General features: G+C 48.3%; 1 protein-coding gene and 1 long non-coding RNA gene across 2 annotated transcripts in view; both read right to left on the bottom strand.

The window, feature by feature from the left end:
* inppl1 (inositol polyphosphate phosphatase like 1) overlaps positions 1-20,860 on the bottom strand; it is a gene marked incomplete at its 3' end in the record, with an annotated part of 115,351 nt that overhangs the window by 91,963 nt on the left and 2,528 nt on the right. The window lies entirely within an intron of this gene.
* Positions 793-20,154, bottom strand: LOC116974044. Its single transcript, XR_004412268.1, has 4 exons — positions 20,128-20,154; positions 18,903-18,909; positions 1,975-1,980; positions 793-804 (listed from the first exon to the last, which is right to left on the bottom strand). It is a non-coding gene; the product is annotated as an uncharacterized LOC116974044 (long non-coding RNA).

Genomic DNA, 20,860 nt, shown 5'->3' on the forward strand with positions numbered 1-20,860 from the left:
TGTAGATTAATTGGCTTGGTATAAATCTGAATTGTCCCGAGTGTGTAGGATAGTGCTAGTGAACGGGGATCGCTGGTTGGCATGGACTCGGAAGGCCGAAAAGGGCCTGTTTCCACGCTGTATCTCTAATTGATATCTCTGTATCGCTGTAAACTCAACGGGTCAACTAAAGCATCTGTGGAGGTCGGGAGGAGAAAGCTGAAAGAGAACTGGGGGCAGAACAATGCCTGGCAAGTAATCGTTTTACTGAACACCTCCACTCGGTCTGCCTAAATCTGCCTGATCTCCCGGTTGCTAAACACCTTAACACCCCCTCCCATTCTAACACTGACCTTTCTGTCCTGGGCCTCCTCCATGGCTAGAGTGAGGCCCATATTTCTCATATTTTGCTTGGGTAGTTTACACCCCAGCGGTGTGAACATTGATTTCTCCAACTTCAAATAGCTCGTGCTTTCCCTCTCTCTCCATCCCCTCCCCTTTCCCAGTTCTCCGACCAGCCTTACTCAAAGATCCTATAGCGGAGCTCTGCTATAGGATCTTTGATCTTACTGTCTCTGACTACATTTTCTCTCTGTTTGCCCAACTAACAATCTACATTTTCCTTGATCTCTGCCCCCTTTGTCCTGTTTTCACACCTTACACTTCCTTATCTATATACGTCCTTATCTGTGTCCCGCCCACTCCCTGACATCAGTCTGAAGAGGGTCTCACCCATTTCTTCTCTCCAGAGATGCTGCCTGTCCCGCTGAGTTACTCCAGCGTTTGTGTCTATTTTCGATTTAAACCAGCATCTGCAGTTCCTTCCTACACAAGTAATAGGTGGATACAGGCGAGGGGGAGGTGAATGGCAGATGGATGGAGTAAATGACAAAGGCTGGAGGTGAAAATGAGACAAAAGGTGTCAGATAAGGGGAGAAGAGGAGGAGTGAAATGTAAAGCCAGAGGAAGACATTTTTTTCCAATGGTATAGGGATTATTAATATTGTTTTATTTATTATACATTATCTGTTATTGCCTTTACAGACCCATTACGCTGCTGCAAGTATGAATTTCATTGTTCTGTTGTTGGTACACATGGCAATTACTTGAAAAGGAAGGTAGATACAAAAAGCTGGAGTATTTCAGCGGGACAGGCAACATCTCTGGAGAGAAGGAATGGGTGACGTTTCGGGTCGAGACCTTTGAAAAGGAAGGGTGGAGGGGATTTTAAAATTGGAGAATTCAATGTTGATAGCTTTGGGTTGTAGGCAACAATGAATCATAAATGAGGAATATAGTTGATAATATTTCAAGCGCTTATTACACCAAGAATTCATTCAATGCTCTTGCGATTTCGAACCCAGCTGTAACATTGCTCACGCATTTTTAAAGATTTGAGACCAAGCACAGGCTTGGCAATCGCTTCACCCAACACCTCCGCTCAGTTCGCAATAACCAACCTGATCTCCCGGTAGCTCAGCACTTCAACTCCCCCTCCCATTCTGAATCCGACCTTTCTGTCCTGGGCCTCCTCCATGGACAGAGTGAGTCCCACCGCAAATTAGAGGAGCAGCACTTCATATTTCGCTTGGGTAGTTTACATCCCAGCGGTATGAACATTGACTTCTCCAATTTCAGGTAGTCCTTGCTTTCTGCCTCCTTCTCCTCCCCTTCCCAGCTCGCCCACAGCCCACCGTCTCCACCTCTTATTTTCTTCTTCCCGCCCCCCCCCCCCCCCCCATCAGTCTGAAGAAGGGTCTCGACCCAAAATGTCACCTACTCCTTCACTCCATAGATGCTGCCTCACCCGCTGAGTTTCTCCAGCATTTTTGTCTACCATCATTTTTAATCACGATAACTAGTGTAAACCTATTGCACCAACAAGCCACAACCTACTGTAACTTGCTGTTCAGTGGCCACAAGAGATTTGAAACTCCTTATTGTTTACACATACTTTAGACTTTTCAGTTGAGTTTCAAGAAACAGCATGGTAACAGGCCCCTCGGGCCCACCGCGTCTGTGCCGACCAGCGATCACCCCATCCACTAGCTTTATCCTACACACTCGGGACAGTTTACAATTTTACCAAAGCTAATAATGAAAGGCCTGGATATAGTGGATGTGGAGAGGATGTTTCCATTAGTGGGAGAGTCTAGGACTAGAGGGCACAGCCTCAGAATTAAAGGATGTTCTTTTAGGATGTAGTTGAGGAGAAATGTCTTTAGTCAGAGGGTGGTGAATCTGTGGAATTCTTTGCATCAGAAGGCTGTAGAGGCCAAGTCAGTGGATTTTTTTAAGGCAGAGATAGATAGATCTTTGATTCGTACGGATGATAGAGGTTATGGGGAGAAGGCAGGAGAATGGGGCTAGGAGGGAGAGATAGATCAGAATGGCATTGAATGGCAGAGTAGACGATGGGCCAAATGGCCGAATTCTACTCCAATCATTTGTGACTTTATGACCAATTAAGCTACAAACTTACATGTCTTTGGGATGTGGGAGGAAACCAGAGCACCCAGAGAAAACCCTTGCGGTCACAGGGAGATCATAGTCAGGATCGAATGGGGAGAAGGCAGGCACGGGTTATTGATTGGGGACGATCAGCCATGATCACAATGAATTGCTGGCTCGAAGGGCCAAATGGCCTCCTCCTGCACCTATTTTCTATGTTTTCTATGAACCGGGGTGTCTGGAGCTGTGAGACAGCAAATCTCTTGTTGCCTCAATGCTAACTCCTATCAACAACTCATGTTTTCAAGAGAGTTAGATTTAGCTCTTAAGGCTAACGGAATCAAGTGATATGGGGAGAAGGCAGGAACGGGGTACTGATTTTGGATGATCAGCCATGATCATATTGAATGGCGGTGCTGGCTCGAAGGGCAGAATGGCCTACTCCTGCATCTATTTTCAATGTTTCCATGTTTCTAAAAGCAAGTCTAACTTGTTAAGTAGCCATTGGACAGCCTGACACCGTACAGAAGCAGTGACACTCTCTAATGGGTACCTTCCACTCCCACCTCTTCCACTTCCTGCTCCCCACTAGTTTAGTTTAGGTTACTATCGTCACCTGTACCGAGGTACAGCGAAAAGCTTGTGTTTGCAAGCTATCCAGTCCAAAAAAAGACTGTACATGATTACAATCATGCCATCCACAGTGTCAAGATAAAAGGGGAAAAGCCACAACATTTAGTGCATTGAAGTCCAATAAAGACCGATTCAAAACAGTTCAAGTGTCTCCTGTGAGGTAGATGGGAGTTCCGGCTGATGAGCGGAGCGTTCAGTTGCCTGATAACAACTGGGAAGAAACTGAAACTTACCGAATAGTGAAAGGCCTGGATAGAGTGGATGTGGAGAGGATGTTTCCACTAGTGGGAGATTCTAGGACCAGAGAGCACAGCCTCAGGATAAAAGGATGTACCTTTAGGAAGGAGACGAGGAGGAATTTGTTTAGTCAGATGGTGGTGAATCAGTGGAATCCATTGCCACAGAAGGCTGTGGAGGCCAAGTCATTGGGTACTTTTAAGGTGGAGATTGACAGATTCTCGATTAGTACGGGTGTCAGGGGTTATGAGGAGACGGCAGGAGTATGGGGTTGAGAGGGAGAGATCAATTAGCCATGATTGAACGGTGGAGTAGATGATGGGCCCAATACTGCTGCTATAACATGACTTTCGAAAGTTAATAGCACTTACTTTCTTAGACTTAATTCCGCCCACACTGTTGAGTGCATTGGGCAGCAAGCTTTCGCCATTCTGTTCGGTCATGTGCAACGTCTTCCACCCTCATTAGGTTTGCGTCCCGGGCTTCCAGATCCTTCTGGACTGTTCCCCTCCATGTGAGTTTTGGTCGGCCTCTTTTCCTTCTTCCGTCAGGTTGCCATGTCATTGCGATCTTATGCAATAGCACTGCAATAGCAACACCAAGGAACTGATTGTGGACTTTGGAAGGGGTAGGATGGGGACCCACGGTCCCGTTTATATCAACGGGTCGATGGTGGAAAGGGTCAAGAGCTTCAAATTCCTGGGCGTGCACATCTCTGAAGATCTCTCCAGGTCCCAGAACACTAATGCAATTATAAAGAAAGCACATCAGCGCCTCTACTTCCTGAGAAGATTACGGAGAGTCGGTATGTCAAGGAGGACTCTCTCGAACTTCTACAGGTGCACAGTAGAGAGCATGCTGACCGATTGCATCGTGGCTTGGTTTGGCAACTTGAGCGTCCTGGAGCGGAAAAGACTACAAAAATTTGTAAACACTGCCCTGTCCATCATCGGCTCCGACCTCCCATCCATCGAGGGGATCTATCGCAGTCGCTGCCTCAAAAAGGCTGGCAGCATCATCAAGGACCCACACCATCCTGGCCACACACTAATCTCCCCGCTACCTTCAGGTAGAAGGTACAAGAGCCTGAAATCTGCAACACCCAGGTTCAGGAACAGCTCCTTCCCACAGCCATCAGACTATTAAACACAACTCAAACAAAAATCTGAACCTTAATAGTCTGTTGCACTTTATCTGTTTATTTATGTATGTATATATATATTCAATGGTATATGGACACACTGATCTGTTCTGTATTTATTTGTTGTGCTGAAGCAAAGCAAGAATTTCATTGTCCTATCTGGGACACATGACAATAAACTCTCTTGAATCTTGAATTGTAACATAAAATCCCGTTGGCATGCTGGACACAGCATTGGGAGACCTTTCACCTTCCCTCCCAAGCCAAGATCAGTTTGATTTATTGCCCCATTATGTAGGCAGTGCCGATCTACCAGTGAGCAACCCAACAGTTCCACCTGCAGCTATCTGTGCCTACACTAAATTTTACTAACAAAACAGTGACCGAATCCAAAAAAAAATGCAAATATTCACGAAGTTCACCAACAGGACCAGGACCCAGAAATATGATCTCCTGAGATCCAAGCCCTCCTCAGATCTAGAGTCAAGAGAGTTTAATTGTCATATGTAGAGGCAACAGAACAATGACAATCTTACCCGCCGCAGCTTTACAGGCCCGTTAACTCAACACACAGATAAAAATGCACAATAATCAACAAAATAGTAAATTAAAGTCTGTAATACTAAGTAGCCAGACCACAATAGTGCAAAACCAAAGTTTGTGGTGCAACCAAAACAGAGTCCAGTGTAGATCATAGCTGCTGAGGCGGGGTTGAGGACCGAACGCGAAACATCTAATTCTCCAGAAATACTGCCTGACCCGCTGAGTTACTCCAGCACTTTGTGCCTATCCATGTTCTCCAGAGATACTGCCTGACCCGCTGAGTTACTCCAGCACTCTGTGAAACGTCACCTATCCATGTTCTCCACAGATGCTGCCTGACCCGCTGAGTTACTCCAGCACTCTGTGAAACGTCACCTATCCATGTTCTCCAGAGACACTGCCTGACCCGCTGAGTTACTCCAGCACTCTGTACCTATCCATGTTCTCCAGAGATACTGCCTGAGCCGCTGAGTTACTCCAGCACTTTGTGCCTATCCATGTTCTCCAGAGACACTGCCTGACCCGCTGAGTTACTCCAGCACTCTGTACCTATCCATGTTCTCCAGAGATACTGCCTGACCCGCTGAGTTACTCCAGCACTCTGTGAAACGTCACCTATCCATGTTCTCCAGACACACTGCCTGACCCGCTGAGTTACTCCAGCACTCTGTACCTATCCATGTTCTCCAGAGATACTGCGTGAGCCGCTGAGTTACTCCAGCACTTTGTGCCTATCCATGTTCTCCAGAGACACTGCCTGACCCGCTGAGTTACTCCAGCACTCTGTACCTATCCATGTTCTCCAGAGATACTGCCTGAGCCGCTCCAGCACTTTGTGTACTTTCGGCTTGAGGTGAGTGTTGGACAGTGATGTTTGCTGAGAAGAAGAGTGTGGACAGCGTGGTGTGGGTCTATGATGATGCTGGATGCCTTTTTGAGGCAGCACCTCCTATAAATCCCTTCGATAGTTTAGAGATACAGCATGGAAACGGGCCTTTTGTCCACTGAGTCCACACCAACTATCAATTACCCGTTCACACTAGTTCTGTGTTATCCCATTTTCTCATCCACACTAGGGACAATGTCACAGAGACCAATTAACCTACAAGCCCACACGTCTTTGGGACGGGGGAGGAAACCAGAGCACCCGGAGGAAACCCACGCGGTCACAGGAAGAACGTGCAAACCCCGTCACACACAGACAGCATCCAAGGTCAGGATCGAACCCGGGTTCCTGGCGCTGTGAGGCAGCGGATCTGCCAACTGTGCCGCTGTTGGGAAGGTCAGTAACTGTGATAGACTGGGCAATGATTAGTAAACAGCAGCAACCCTTCTGAATCAGATCTCGATAATCAGAAGTTAAAGAACCAACAAGGCAATGCACGGTCTGCAGTCGGTGACAATCGGTTGTTACGTCATCAATGTGCGTTCCCTTCAATACTCCGGGGCTTGGCAAGGGGCTTTCAAGTCAAGAGCAGCTGGCAGTGCACAACGTTGAAATGTTTTTGTGTGTTACATTGTCTGAATCAACAACTAGAACCAGGAAGGAAGCTAAGCATTATTTAACAGGAAACATCCACGGATAAATCAATCACTTTTCCCCTTGTAGCCTTGGAAACAATACTGTATGACGTGGGAGAGGTTACTCCAAGGATACAGACTGAGGTATATTACAGCAAGGAGGCCATTCAGCCCATCGTGACTAAAAGTAAGCATGCAGGTACAGCAGGCAGTGAAGAAAGCAAATGGCATGTTGGCCTTCATAACAAGAGGAGTTAAGTATAGGAGCAAAGAGGTCCTTCTGCAGTTGTACAGGGCCTAGTGAGACCACACCTGGAGTATTGTGTACAGTTTTGGTCTCCAACTTTGAGGAAGGACATTCTTGCTATTGAGGGAGCCCAGCGTAGGTTCACCAGGTTAATTCCCGGGATGGTGGGACTGTCATATGCTGAGAGAATGGAGCAGCTGGGCTTGTATACTCTGGAATTTAGATGGATGAGAGGGAATCTGCAGAAGGACCTCTTTGCTCCTATACTCAACTCCTCTTGTTATGAAGGCCAACATGCCATTAGCTTTCTTCACTGCCTGCTGTACCTGCATGCTTACTTTCAGTGACTGATGAACAAGGACCCCCAGATCTCATTGTACTATCCCTTTTCCCAACTTGACACCATTCAGATAACAATCTGCCTTCCTGTTTTTGCCACCAAAGTGGATAACCTCACATTTATCCACATTAAACTGCATCTGCCATGCATCTGCCCGCTCACCCAGCCTGCCCAAGTCACCATACATCCTCATAGCATCCTCTTCACAGTTCACACTGCCACCCAGCTTTGTGTCATCCGTAAGTTTGCTAATGTTACTTTTAATCCCTTCCTTTAAATCGGCCATGATCATATTGAATGGCGATGCAGGCACGAAGGGCCGAATGGCCTACTGCTGCACCTAATTTCTATGTTTCTATGTTTCTAAAGCTCTTAAAGATAGCAGAGTCAAGGGATATGGGGGAGAAGGCGGGAACGGGGTACTGATTGTGGATGATCAGCCATGATCGCAGTGAATGGCGGTGCTGTGGCTCGAAGGGCCGAATGACCTCCTCCTGCACCTATTGTCTATTGTGCCAGTGCATTAACACACCTCCCTAGTTAATCCCACTCTACATCCTGCAAATAAAGTTGTAGAGCACAGAAACAGACCAACACTTCCATGCCGACCAGCATGCACCATCGAAGCTAGTCCGTTCTGCCTGTATTTGGTCCATATCCCACAAAACCTTTCCTATCCAACCTCTCACAAACGACACCCCCCCCCCCCCCCCCCCCCCCACCAAACATCCCTTCCGCACTGACCCCACCCATTTTTTTTAGTTTAGTTTAGAGATATAGCATAGAAACAGGCCCTTCGGCCCACCAGTTCTGCGCCGACCGCACACTAACATTATCTTTCACCCACTAGGGACAATTTTTACATTTACTAAGCCAATTACCCTACAAACCTGTACGTCTTTGGAATGTGGGAGGAAACCGAAGATCTCGGAGAAAACCCACGTAGGTCACGGGGAGAAGGTACAGACTCCGCACAGACAGCACCTGTAATCGGGATCGAAACCGGGTCTCCGGCGCTGCATTCGCTGTAAGGCAGCAACTGTACCGCTGCGCCACCATGTTTTCCTTGTACCCCATCTCTTTCTCTCTCCCAGCATCTGCACCACTTTCCTCCCTCTGGCTTTACAATCTGCAACACTTCAAACCTGCCTCGCACCTTCGTTTCCTATCTCTGGCCTTTATTCCAACCATCTGAGTGTCAGAGGTTACGGGGAGCAGGCAAGAGAATGGGGTTAGGAGGGAGAGATGGATCAGGCATGCTTAAATGGCAGAGTAGACTCGATGGACCGAATGGCCTAATTCTGGTCCTATCACTGTGATCTGCCTATTACCCCCCCTCCCCCCACCCACGCCTGTGTCGACCTATTACCTGACACACCTTGTCATTTCTCTCCCCTATCCCAGCTTGTCTCCCCTGCAATCAGCCTGAAAGAAAGGACTCAACCCAAAACCTACCCACGTTCTCCAAAGATGCTGCCTGACCCGCTGAATAACTCCAGCACTGGGTGTCCATTTGCGTCAACCAGCTTCTGCAGTTCTTTGTTTCTGTACTCTATACCCTGACTGACGAGGGGCTCAATGTACCAAAAGCCTTCTTCACCACCCTTTCTCCCCGTGACACCACTTTCAGGGAACTATACTCGTTTCAGGGTACTCGTAGATCCCCTCTGCTGTACAACATTCCTTTTCATCTCTCATTAAAACTTTGTAAAATAATTGTATCAGCTGCTCTTTGAGCCAATGCATTCCTGTTCTTAATAACTTACTGTTTCAAAATATTTGCATTTTACATTTGGCGTGTTGGCATTTTTGTTATATTTGTATTTTGTGGTAATTTGCCCGTGGAACGAGTTTTGCCATGTTTACTCAGCTTTTCACAAAAGAGAAAGAAATTTAGTCAAGCTGAGTTTAGACTCTTAGAGATACAGCGCGGAAACAGGCCCTTCGGCCCACCGAGTCCGTGCCGACCAGCGATCCCCCCCGTGCGCTAACACTCACACACACACACACACACACACACACACACACACACACACACACGACAATTTACAATTGTATTTACCAAAGCCAATTAACCTACAAACCTCTACGTCTTAGGATCGTGGGTGGAAACCGTAGCACCCGGAGAAAACCCACATGGTCAAGTCAACTTTAAGCCAAGTCAACATTATTTGTCACATACACATACAAGATGTGCAGTGAGACGAAATAATTTTTTTGTAGTAAGAAATAAATTTAAAATGAACATACAAGTTAAGAAAAACGCACGACGGCGACTGGACCCGGTCGCGCCATATTTTCATCTTGGTCATAGGGAGAACGTGCAAACGCCGTACAGACAGCACCCATAGTCGGGATCAAACCCGGGTCTCTGGCAGCGTGAGGCAGCAGCTCTACCCGCTGCGCCACCGTGCGTTGGAAGTAACTGGAAGTAGGGCCTAAAGTTGAGGTTAGGCTGATTGAGGGGCCGCATGGCCGGGCCGTGTCAAAGTAATCTCTCCCACCTTCCCCCCAACCCCCTCCTGCTCCCCCAACCCCCCCCCCCACCCCCCCCCCAACACCAAGCCTCAGCAGCTATGTGCACATTGTCATCTGCACAAGCACAGCGCAAATACAATGAAAAGCAGCACAGACACGCGGACAAACTATTCATAAACCATCCATCAACATTTCTAAAAGACTATGCAAAAACACAAGACATCAGTTCAAAAATATAGCTAGGAAAAGCACAAGTCCGTGGTAGTGCAAGAGGTGGTCTGTAGTGTTCCGTTGCTGAGGTGGGATTAGGGTTGTTCGGGTCGGTTCTTCTCCATCATGGCTTGGCTCAGCCATCAAGCACGACACCCGGAGGCTGCAGCGAATCGTCCGATCAGCTGAGAAGGTTAATGGCTGCAACCTTCCCTCCATTGATGAACTGTACACTGCAAGGGCCAGGAAGCGAGCGGGCAAGATCATCTCTGACCCCTCTCACCCTGGCCACAAACTCTTTCAATCACTTCCCTCTGGAAGGCAACTCCGGACTTTCAAAGCCGCCACAGCCAGACATAAAAACAGCTTTTTTCCACGAGTAGTTGCTCTACTCAATAACCAAAAAACTGTAGCCTCCTTTTGCTCTGGTATTATATTTAATGCACATGTTTAATCAATAATGTTTTATTATTAATGTTTAATGTTTTATGTGTCATTCCTAACTGTCTCTGTATGTCATGTTGTCACTTGCGGGCGGAGCACCAAGGCAAATTCCTTGTATGTGAATACTTGGCCAATAAACTTATTCATTCATTCATTCATTCATTCATTCAAGAACCTGGTGGTTGCAGGAAAGTATCTGTTCCTGAACCAGGTGGTGCACATCCCCAATGCTTTCCACTCGTCACTTTAATTTCATGTTTCATGTATCTTGTGTTTTTATGACTGTCGGCAGATCAATTTCCCTCCTGGGACAAATAAAGTATCATATTGTATCGTATCCTACCAAATCCGTGCTGACCAGCGATCACCCGTACACTAGCTCTATCCTTAACACGAGGGACAATTTGCAGTAGCCAATTAACCGACAAACCTGGATGTCTTTGGAATGTGAGAGGAAACTGGAGCACACGGAGAAAACCCACGCGGTCACAGGGAGAACAAACTCTGTACAAACAGCACCTGTGGTCAGGATTTGATCCTGGGTCTCTGGCGCAGTACGGCAATGGGCCTGTCCCACTTAGGCGATTTTTTAGGCGACTAGGCTGTCGCCACATGTTCGCCGGGGTGTCACCTGTATGGTCGTGAGTCGTCTCTTCAGTCGCTCAAAGAGTCGTAGCGTCTTTCTGGTCACCGCTGGATTTTCAACATGTTGAACATTTTTCGGAGACAGTCGGCGGCAGTGGGTTTGACGCCAATGAGCGTAGCTTGACTTCTCCTGACGTCGGTGCTGTCGTAGTTGTGGCCAGGTTAACGTAGGTTGTCATCAGGTGCTGACTTAGGTTTTCTTTTGTTGTTAAAAGTAATGATTCTATTTCAAATTTTATATCGAAGGAGGGGTCCAGTCGCCGGTTTGTCGGCGAACTGCAGTTGACTAAAAATAGCCCAAGTGGGACAGGCCCATAAGGCAGCAGCTCGAACGCTGCGTCACCGTGCAACTTCCGCTGCTAACTCTCCCCACCATTAGTTCACCGATGAAAACTGGCTTGTGCTCTCCTGACTCCACTTTACTCAACATTACTTTGACCTCCAGAGAGAAACGTCTCCCAGTTTAGCAGTCAATTAGATCAGAGCTAACCTGCCTAAAAATAACCTCCTCATCTAGGAGACAGCAGTCCCTTACACAAAGTATACAAAACACAACCTCGTCTCAAAAACATCAATGGCTTTGGCCTCGTCTACAGGTTCAAAATACTTCACATTCATCTGCAAACAATAACGTTTCAGTAGTGAGAATGAGTCACTTTCATGTCTACTTTGCACTATATTTTGCTTCGTTAGAAGGCCTCATCGAAAGGGCCTGTCCCACTGTACGAGGTAATTCAAGAGTTCTCCCGAGTTTCCCGTGATTCGAACTCGAATTACGGTAATAGCCGCTCGGAGGTACTCTGGGCTCTCGTGGACATTTTTCAACATGTTGAAAAAACCTCACGAGTTACCGCATTTCCCGAGTACCTGCCGTTAGCGTTACAAGCCGCTAAGAGATGTCCCGAGCTCCAACGTAACCGCTGCGTACATTGTACGTGCTTACCACGAGTTTGATTTTTTTTTTTTAAACTCGGGAGAGCTCTTGGGTAAACTCGTATAGTGGGACAGGCCCTTTAGTTTAAGTTTAGTTTAGAGATACAGAGCGGAAACAGGCCCTTCGGCCCACTGAGTCTGCGCCGACCAGCGATCACCCCGCACATTAACACTATCCTACACACACACACACACACCAGGGACAAGTTACAATTTCTACCAAAGCCAATTAACCTACAAACCTGCACATCTTCGGAGTGTGGGAGGAAACCGGAGCACCCAGAGAACGTACAAACTCCATGCAGACAGCACCCGTAGATAGGATCGAACCTGGGCCTCTGGCGCTGTGAGGCAGCAACTCTACCGCTGCGCCACCTTGACGTCCTCTCCACCAAAGATTATACATGATTACAATCAAGCGCCCACTATGTATAACTGCAGGGTAATGGGTGTGCTTAGTGCAAGATAAAGACCAGTAAAGACCAATTAAAGATAGTTCATGGGTAGTAAGAAATACTGCTATTGAAATAAAGATTTAATAGAGTGGAGCGATAATTAATAATTACAGATCCACTTCTGGGACCAGCACCTAGAGAGTCGCCTCGCTGCGACACCATCTTGGATTATTGTATATGTTATTCATTAATGTGACTGTAAAGATTCATAGTCACAGAATGATACAGCGTGGAAACAGGCCCTTCGGCCCAACCTGCCCGCTCCGACCAACATGCCCCAGCTACACTAGTCCCACCTGCCCACGTTTACTCCATATCCCTCCAAACCTGTCCTATCCATGTACCTGCCTAACTGTTTCTTAAATGTTGGGATAGTCCCAGCCTCAACTACCTCCTCTGGCAGCTTGTTCCATAAACCCACCACCCTTTGTACAAAAATGTTACCCTTCAGGTTCCTATTAAATCTTTTCCCCTTCACCTTGAACCTATGTCCTCTGGTCCTCAATTCCCCTACTCTAAGTAAAAGACATCCACACGATCTATTCCTCTCATGATTTTATACACCTCCATAAGATCACCCCTCATCCTCCTGCGCTCCAAGGAATAGAGACCCAGCCGACTCAACCTTTCCCTATAGCTCACACCCTCTAGTCCTGGCAACATCCTTGTGCAGTTTTCCATACCTATATCACAAGGATGCTGCTTCACAAGGAATGCATTAAAACATTTAAAAACATATATAAATGTTTATAAACATTTTGAAATGCTTTTTAATGGCCTGTCCCACTTAGGTGAGTTTTTCAGCGACTGTCACAGTCGACCGGACCCCCCCCCATGACAATGTCTACGACAAGCTACGACAACCTACTACCTAGTTGACGGCAAGCTACCGACCACCGGCGATCCATTAGGACGTCCACCTACGACCGCGCCTATGACAACCTACGACCACACAGGCGACAACCAAAGTCAACCTACGTCCACGCGCGACAAGCTATCACCCTGTCGGCGACAACTGAAGACAATTCAGTCGCCGGTACCTGTCGCTGGTTGACGTAGGTAGTCGCCAATGGAATTCACCAAAGTCAGCACCCGGCGACAACCAACGTCACCTGGCGACAACTTACGTCATCCTGGCGACAACTGGCGACAGCACCTACGACAGGAGAAGACAAGCTGCGTCAAGCCCACAGTCGCCGAAAAGTTTTGAACAATTTCAAAATTCAGCGGCGACCAGAAAAACGTTGCGACTCTTTAGGCGATTTGAAGAGACAACTCACGACCATACAGGCACCACCCCGCGACCATGTGGCGACAGCCTAGTCGCCAAAAAAAATCGCATATGTGGGACGGGCTTAAAAGGCTACAAGAAGTACAGTGGAGGCGCAAATCTTTTTTTCAAAGGACCAATCAAAGGATTATTCCATTTATCCTGTATCTGTACACGGTGGACGGCTTGATTGTAATCATGTATAGTCTTTCCGCTGACTGGATTGCACGCAGCAAGAAAAAAAAGCTTTTCACTGTACTTGAAACACGTGACAATAAACTAAACTATATTAGACTGTTCCTCTTTACTGTTGAACCCAATCTGAACATTAGTTTGAAGAAGGGTCTCGACCCGAAACGTCACCCATTACTTCTCTCCAGAGATGGTGCCTGTCCCGCTGAGTTATTCCAGCAGTTTGTGTCTACCTCCAATCTGAACATTGCCTGATGCCCCGACTACAGGCTGGAGACGCACGAGACTGCAGATACGGGAAACTTGAGCCAAACACAGTGCTGGAGATGTTCTTCCAGATGTGGTAGCCAGGGCCATCTTCTTCGCTGCCGTGGACGAGAGCAGAACTCGCTATCAAAACATGGAGGGGACGGGGGACACAATTTTTTGGCGACCGCGCGCGCATGCACACACACACACGCGCGCGGAGGCTCAATCCAGCGCTAAATGCAGCTCAACTCTGCCTGTCTCACCGGGTTAACTACAGCTCTGTCTGGACTGTCAGGACACCAGCGCTGCTTCTCCGCGCTGGCCATATTTCCCACAAGCCCAGGCAGGTTAACCTGGCGGGACAGGCAGAGTTGAGCTGGGTTTAGTGATGTTTCTCTGCGCTGGGCTGTGGGCCTAGGGACACAGCTCGCATCTGACTCCCGACCTCTCTGGCCACCCGTGGGGGGGGGGGGCACTCGGGACAGTGCCGGAGACCCGGCCGGGATCGATCCTGCCTGCGGTCTGTGCCACGTCTCCCTCCTCCAATCGCCGCACTCTATCCTCAGTCCACCCCCCCCCAACTCCTCCAATCATCGCGCCCTCGATCATCAGTCCCACCCCCACTGTCTCGCGGAAAGCGAAGATTTTAAAATACGGACCACAAAAACCTGGGGGGGGGGGATGATCCCCATCTCTCAAAACATGGGGGGGGACGTGGCCCCCCGGGTTTTCCGCCCCTGGCCGCGGATATCAACAGGATCAGCCATCTCATCAGGAAGGCCGGCTCAGTTCACGGGCGAAGGTTGTCATGGAGGGGAGAATGCTCCTCAAACTGCGGAGCATCCTGGACAATACAGCTCACCCCCTCCGTGACACACTGGTCAACCTGAGGAGCACCTTCAGCAACAGACTGGTTCCACCAAGATGCAGCACACAACGCCACAGGAGATCCTTCTTACCTGTGGCTATCAAACTGTACAACCCCTCGTCCTTCTGTCATGGGGTAGCCTGATTCACACAGAGAGTGGTGAGTCTGTGGAATTCTCTGCCTCAGAGGGCGGTGGAGGTCAGTTCTCTGGAAACTTTCAAGAGAGAGCTAGATAGGGCTCTTAAAGATAGCGGAGTCAGGGGATATGGGGAGAAGGCAGGAACGGGGTACTGATTGGGGATGATCAGTCATGATCACATTGAAAGGCAGTGCTGGCTCGGAGGGCCGAATGGCCTACTCCTGCACCTATTGTCTGTTGTCTATTGATTCCCCTCCCAAACAATATTTACACATCCCAAATCCTTCCCACTCGTCATTTTAATTTAATGTTTCATGTTTTTTATGACTGTTGGCAAATGAATTTCCCTCCTGGGATAAATAAAATTCTATGGTATAGACTCAGCGGGCAGCATCTGTGGAGGGAATGAACAGGCGATGTTTTGGGGAAATCTGCCTTTTCCTTAAGCGAGTTATAGTCATCGCTTGCTGTTATCAGGAGATGCCACCATCAATAATGGGAATAAAAATAGCAGTCAGCAGCTAAAGCAGACAAGAATTCCAGCATCATCTCTTTCATTGGTCAAGGCAACTGGTAGCAACTGATTAAATTGAGACTATAAATAATTATAGAACAAAGCCACGACCTACAAGAAGTCTGAAGAAGGGTCTCGACCCGAAAGGTCACCTATTCCTTTGCTCCATAGATGCTGCCTCACCCGCTGAGTTTCACCAGCATTTTTGTCCACCTTCGAGTTTTCCAGCATCTGCAGTTCTTTCTTAAACCTACAAGAAGAGATCGTTTTGGGTCGGGTTCAGTCCGATGAAGGGTCCCAATCCCAAACGTCAGCTGTCCATTCCCTCCACAGATGCTGCCTGACCCACCGAGTTCCTCCGGCACTTTGTGTTTTGCCCAAGATTCCAGCATCCTTGACTTACACTTAATCTGCAATCTGTTTCACTTGATCACGAAGGTTACAGAAGTGAATAACGCACACCTCCAAATCCAGGAATAGTTTTTTCCCAGCTGTGATCAGGCAACTGAACCTCCTCATCAGCTAGAGAGCTGTCCTGATCTCCCATCTCCCTCATTGGAGACATTTGAACAATCTTTATTCGGGCTGTATCAGACTTCAATGTTATATCTTTCCACTAAATGTTGTATCCTTTAACTTTGCACTGTGGACGGCTTGATTGTATTCGTGTATAGTCTTTTTTAGGCTGAAGAGCATGCAAACAAAAGGTTTTCTCTGTACCTTGGTACACATGAAAATAATAGTTATAGAGTGATACAGCGTGGAAACAGGCTCTTCGCTCCAACTTGCCCACACCGACCAATCGGTTCTCAATTCCCCTACTCTGGGTAAAGAAATGTGCATTTAGCCAATCTATAGTAAAAAGGTCAACAATCTGATTCACTTGAGATCGACACAAAAAGCTGGAGTAACTCAGCGAGTCTGGCAGCATCTCTGGCGAAAAGGAATAGGTGACGTTTCACTTGATCACGAAGGGTATCCGTGATAAAATCAACCCCTACCGCAGATCCCAAACACAACAGCTCACAATTGACCTACAAACTGGGCGGTCACATTGGCGGAGCGATAGAGTTGCTGCCTTACAGCGAATGCAGCGCCGGAGACCCGGGTGCGATCCCGACTACGGGTGCTGTCTGTACGTTCTCCTCGTGACCTGCGGGGGTTTTCTCTGAGATCTTTGGTTTCCTCCCACACCCCAAAGACGTGCAGGTATTTAGGTAAATTGGCTTGGTATGAATGTGAAATTGTCCCTAGTGTGGAGGACAGCTTTAATGTGCGGGGATCGCTGGACGGTACGGATTCGGTGGGCTGAAGGGCCTGTTTCTGCACTGTATCTCTAAACTAAACCACACCTCACAGAGGGTACATGTCTCACGCGAGAGAGAGAGAGAGAGAGAGAGAGAGAGAGAGAGACACACACACACACACACACAGCTCTTTCCTGTCACCATGCGGTTTAACCATCAGCCGACATCAAACACAGGTTTGTTGTGCACACAAAGAGGGAAAACAAAAAGCTGTGCAATTTAATCTCACAGGAGATTAAGATGAAGGAGAAGAAGGGTCTCGACCCAAATCGTCACCCATTCCTTCTCCCCTGAGATGCTGCCTTTCCCGCTGAGTTACTCCTGGTGCTGGCTCGGAGGACCGAATGACCTACTCCTGCACCTATTGTCTATTGTCCACCTTTTTGTGTCTATCTTCGATGTAAACCAGCATCTGCAGTTCCTTCTTACAAATTGAATTTCAGGTGCGAGTGACAGAGTTTTATATATGTAAAAGCCACAATGCAAACTTCATGCCTGTGGGATGATGTTTATTTATGTGAGAAGTTTTCCTCTCTGCACAGAGATCCAGTAAGAAATTTAAGATCAATGCAACCATTTAAAAACAGCAGGCAAACAGAATTAGGCCGCTACAAGTGGATGGGGGGGGGGTTGAGGGGGAAGGAGTGAGTGAGTGGGGGATGGGGGACGGGCAAGGGAAGGGCGTGGGGGGGTGAGGGATCAGGGGCGTCACAACGGGAACCTGTCAGCCGCGCCTGCGCAGTTGGGGGCTTTGCGTGAGTGGTGGAATATTGCGTTGGGGGACCAGGCCTCCCGTATGACAATGGGACCCAACGGGTCCTACTTAGTCTAGTTTAATTGGATCCAAATACATCCTCTCTCCAAAGAGCACATAACATTGGTGCAACAGAGGACTTCATTTCAATGGGCGTTAATCAAAATGGAAGTAACAGCTCAAATAATATTACAAAGTTGTACAGCACGGAAGCAGGCCCTTCGGCCCACCTTGTACATGCCGACCAAGTTGGCTTACTGGGCGAGTCTTATTTACCTGCATTTGGGCCAAATCGCTCTAAATCCTTCCAATCCATATATCTGTCAAAATGACTTATAAAAGTTGTAACTTTTGTATCCCCTTCTGCAGCTTCCTGACAGCTCATTTCACATACAGACCACCCTCTGAGTAAATGTCACCTCCGAGCTCCGTCTTTTAAATCTCTCCCTCCTCACCTTAAGCCTACGCCCTATAGTTTTAGAATCCTCTATGCCGGATAAAAGACTTTGAGCGTTCACTTTATCCAGACCCCTCATGTTCTTATATACCTCAAGAAGGTCACATAGAAACATAGAAAATAAGTGCGGTAGTAGGCCATTCGAGACCGCCATTCAATATGATCACGGCTGATCATCCACAATCAGTGTTCAAAAGGGAACTGCAGATGCTGGAATATCGAAGGTACACAAAATTGCTGGGGAAACTCAGCGGGTGCAGCAGCATCTATGGAGCGAAGGAAATAGGCGACGTTTCGGGCCGAAACCCTTCTTCAGACTGAAGAAGGGTTTCGGCCCGAAACGTCGCCTATTTCCTTCGCTCCATAGATGCTGCTGCACCCGCTGAGTTTCCCCAGCAATTTTGTGTACCATCCACAATCAGTACCCTGTTCATGCTTTCTCCCCATATCCCTTGATTCCGTTAGCCCTAAGAGCAAAATCTAACTATATCCATCTTTCACTTTCACTTGTACCTCCTCGATCATCTACCGTATCCGCTGTTCCAGGTGTCACCTCCTGAACATCGGTGAGACCAAGCACAGGCTCGGCAATCGTTTCCCTGAACACCTGCGCTCAGACCGCCTTAACCAACCTGATCTCCCGGATGCCCAGCACTTCAACTCCCCCTCCCATTCCCAATCCGACCTTTCTGTCCTAGGCCTCAAGGTATGAACATTGACTTCTCTAACTTCAAATAGCCCTTGCTTTCCCTCTTGTCACCTTTTTGTCTGAAGAGACCCCACAGTGAAACCACCGGGTTTTGACCTCCAACGCAAGCAATGGGGAACCCTGAACAGAATCCGCACCCTCCATGCAAGAACAGCCCATCACCTGCATAAGTGGGGGATGACAGACAGCCCTGCTTGCGACTGCGCACATCCAGACCAGCCCATCCCAAACATCATGAATAACTGCTCACTGAGGCTTTTCCCTGGGGGCATCAAAGCCATCCACCCAGCAACTGATGCTGTCCTGGCCTGGACGTCTACCCGTGATCTACAACTTTAGGCTGTGCACGCCGTACGCAAGAAGAAGATTGTCTGAAGAAGGGTCTCGACCCGAAACGTCATCCATTCCTTCTCTCCAGAGTTGCTGCCTGGCCCGCTGAGGTCATCCAGCTTTTTGTGTCTACAGCCCGTCCCACTTCCGTGTCCTTGGCGCGCTAATTACGCCACCTCGTGGCCGCGTTGAGGCGCGACGGTCCCGCGAAGGTCGCGCGCTACTTCATGCACCCGCACAGCCGTCTGGAGCTCGTGACGTCATTTGAAGATGGACACAAAATGCTGGAGTAACTCAGCAGGACCGGCAGCATCTCTGGAGAGAAGCAATGGGTGATGTTTCGTGTCGGGACTCTTCTTCAGTCTGAAAGAAGGGTCTTGACCCGAAGCGTCACCCATTGCTTCTCTCCAGAGATGCTGCCGGTCCCGCTGAGCTACTCCTGCATTTTGTGTTTATCTTCAATTTTCTTGGCCCCGCTCTGAGTGTAGGAGTGGGGGCGGATCCGGATCCGCAACGGCCGTGAGCCCCAGGCCGAGCTCGGCGATCGTTTGCCTGCTTCTGCTGCTGTCGGAGGTGAGACGTTGCGTCGCGCCAGAGTCTTGGGCCTGTCCCACTTTGGCCGTCAGTTACGCTACAGGCCGGTGGCCCGCGAAGATTTGGTTCGCTACAAAATTTCAGAGCGCCACATGATACCGTGCACAACTCCATACCTCTCCGCACTTCTCAGTGGGACAGGCCCCGCATGGCCACGCGATGCCCGTGCGCCTCAACGCGACGACGAGGTCGCGTAATTTGCGTGCCAAGGACACGTAAAAGGGACAGGGCCTTACCTTTCCTACACCTTATTGTGCTTCGGTACACATGACAATAAACTAAACTAAAAACTCCATCAGCTTCCTACACTCGAAGAAAAATGTCTCAGCCTATCCAACTTCTCCCTACAACTCAAGCCACAAGCCCAGGTTCATGTCCATAAGTGATAGGAGATAATTAGGCCATTCAGCCCATCAAGTCTACTCCACCATTCAATCATGGCTGATCTATCTCTCCCTCCTAATCCCCTTTCTCCTGCCTAGGCCACATAACATCCAGGTGAATCTCGTCTGCGCCATTTCTGACTTGACTTGACATCCTTCCTGTAGCAGGGCAACCAGAACTGCACGCAGTCTACAAAACCTGGCACTTCTGTGCCTTTCAGAAACTATCTCACTCCACAGATGCACCATTCTCAACGTAACCACACATGTGGACTCAGGCACACTGGCAAACATTCACTTTGGAAAAGAGTAGAGCTGTGTTCAGAAATAACTGGAATTTCCTGTAATTAAAGGACTGGAACGAATGGTGGTGGGGGGGGGGGGGGCGGGGTGGGGGGGAAAAAGAGGTGGATCTGAACCACAACATTTCAGGCACGGCACAAGATCTTTGGATTCCATTCGAGAACGGAACAAACATTAGAACGGAAATCCTCAAAAGTTGGGAACAGAACTCAGCTTTAGACGCAAGCCAAGGCTATAAATACAAATCAACGCTGGGAACGCAAAATATTTTCAAATAGGCGGCTTTTGATTCGAAAAAAAATCTGCCCTGGCGCGTCAATTGCTGTTCTCGAGTTTGGAAAGTCAATCTTTAATTGGATTAAAACGTTTCTGTCGCACAGCCCACATCAATCAGCTCTTCCCCCCCTCAAAGCAATCGTCAACCTCTGAACAAAGACTACTCTCACCCCACATTGCTCATTCATCAAACACTGGGCAACATCACAGAACTCCGCGACACCCCATCAGATTGTTTACACTGCAAGAAGGGATGCT

This window comes from Amblyraja radiata, chromosome 6 (genome assembly GCF_010909765.2).
Source record: "Amblyraja radiata isolate CabotCenter1 chromosome 6, sAmbRad1.1.pri, whole genome shotgun sequence".
NCBI lineage: Eukaryota > Metazoa > Chordata > Chondrichthyes > Rajiformes > Rajidae > Amblyraja > Amblyraja radiata.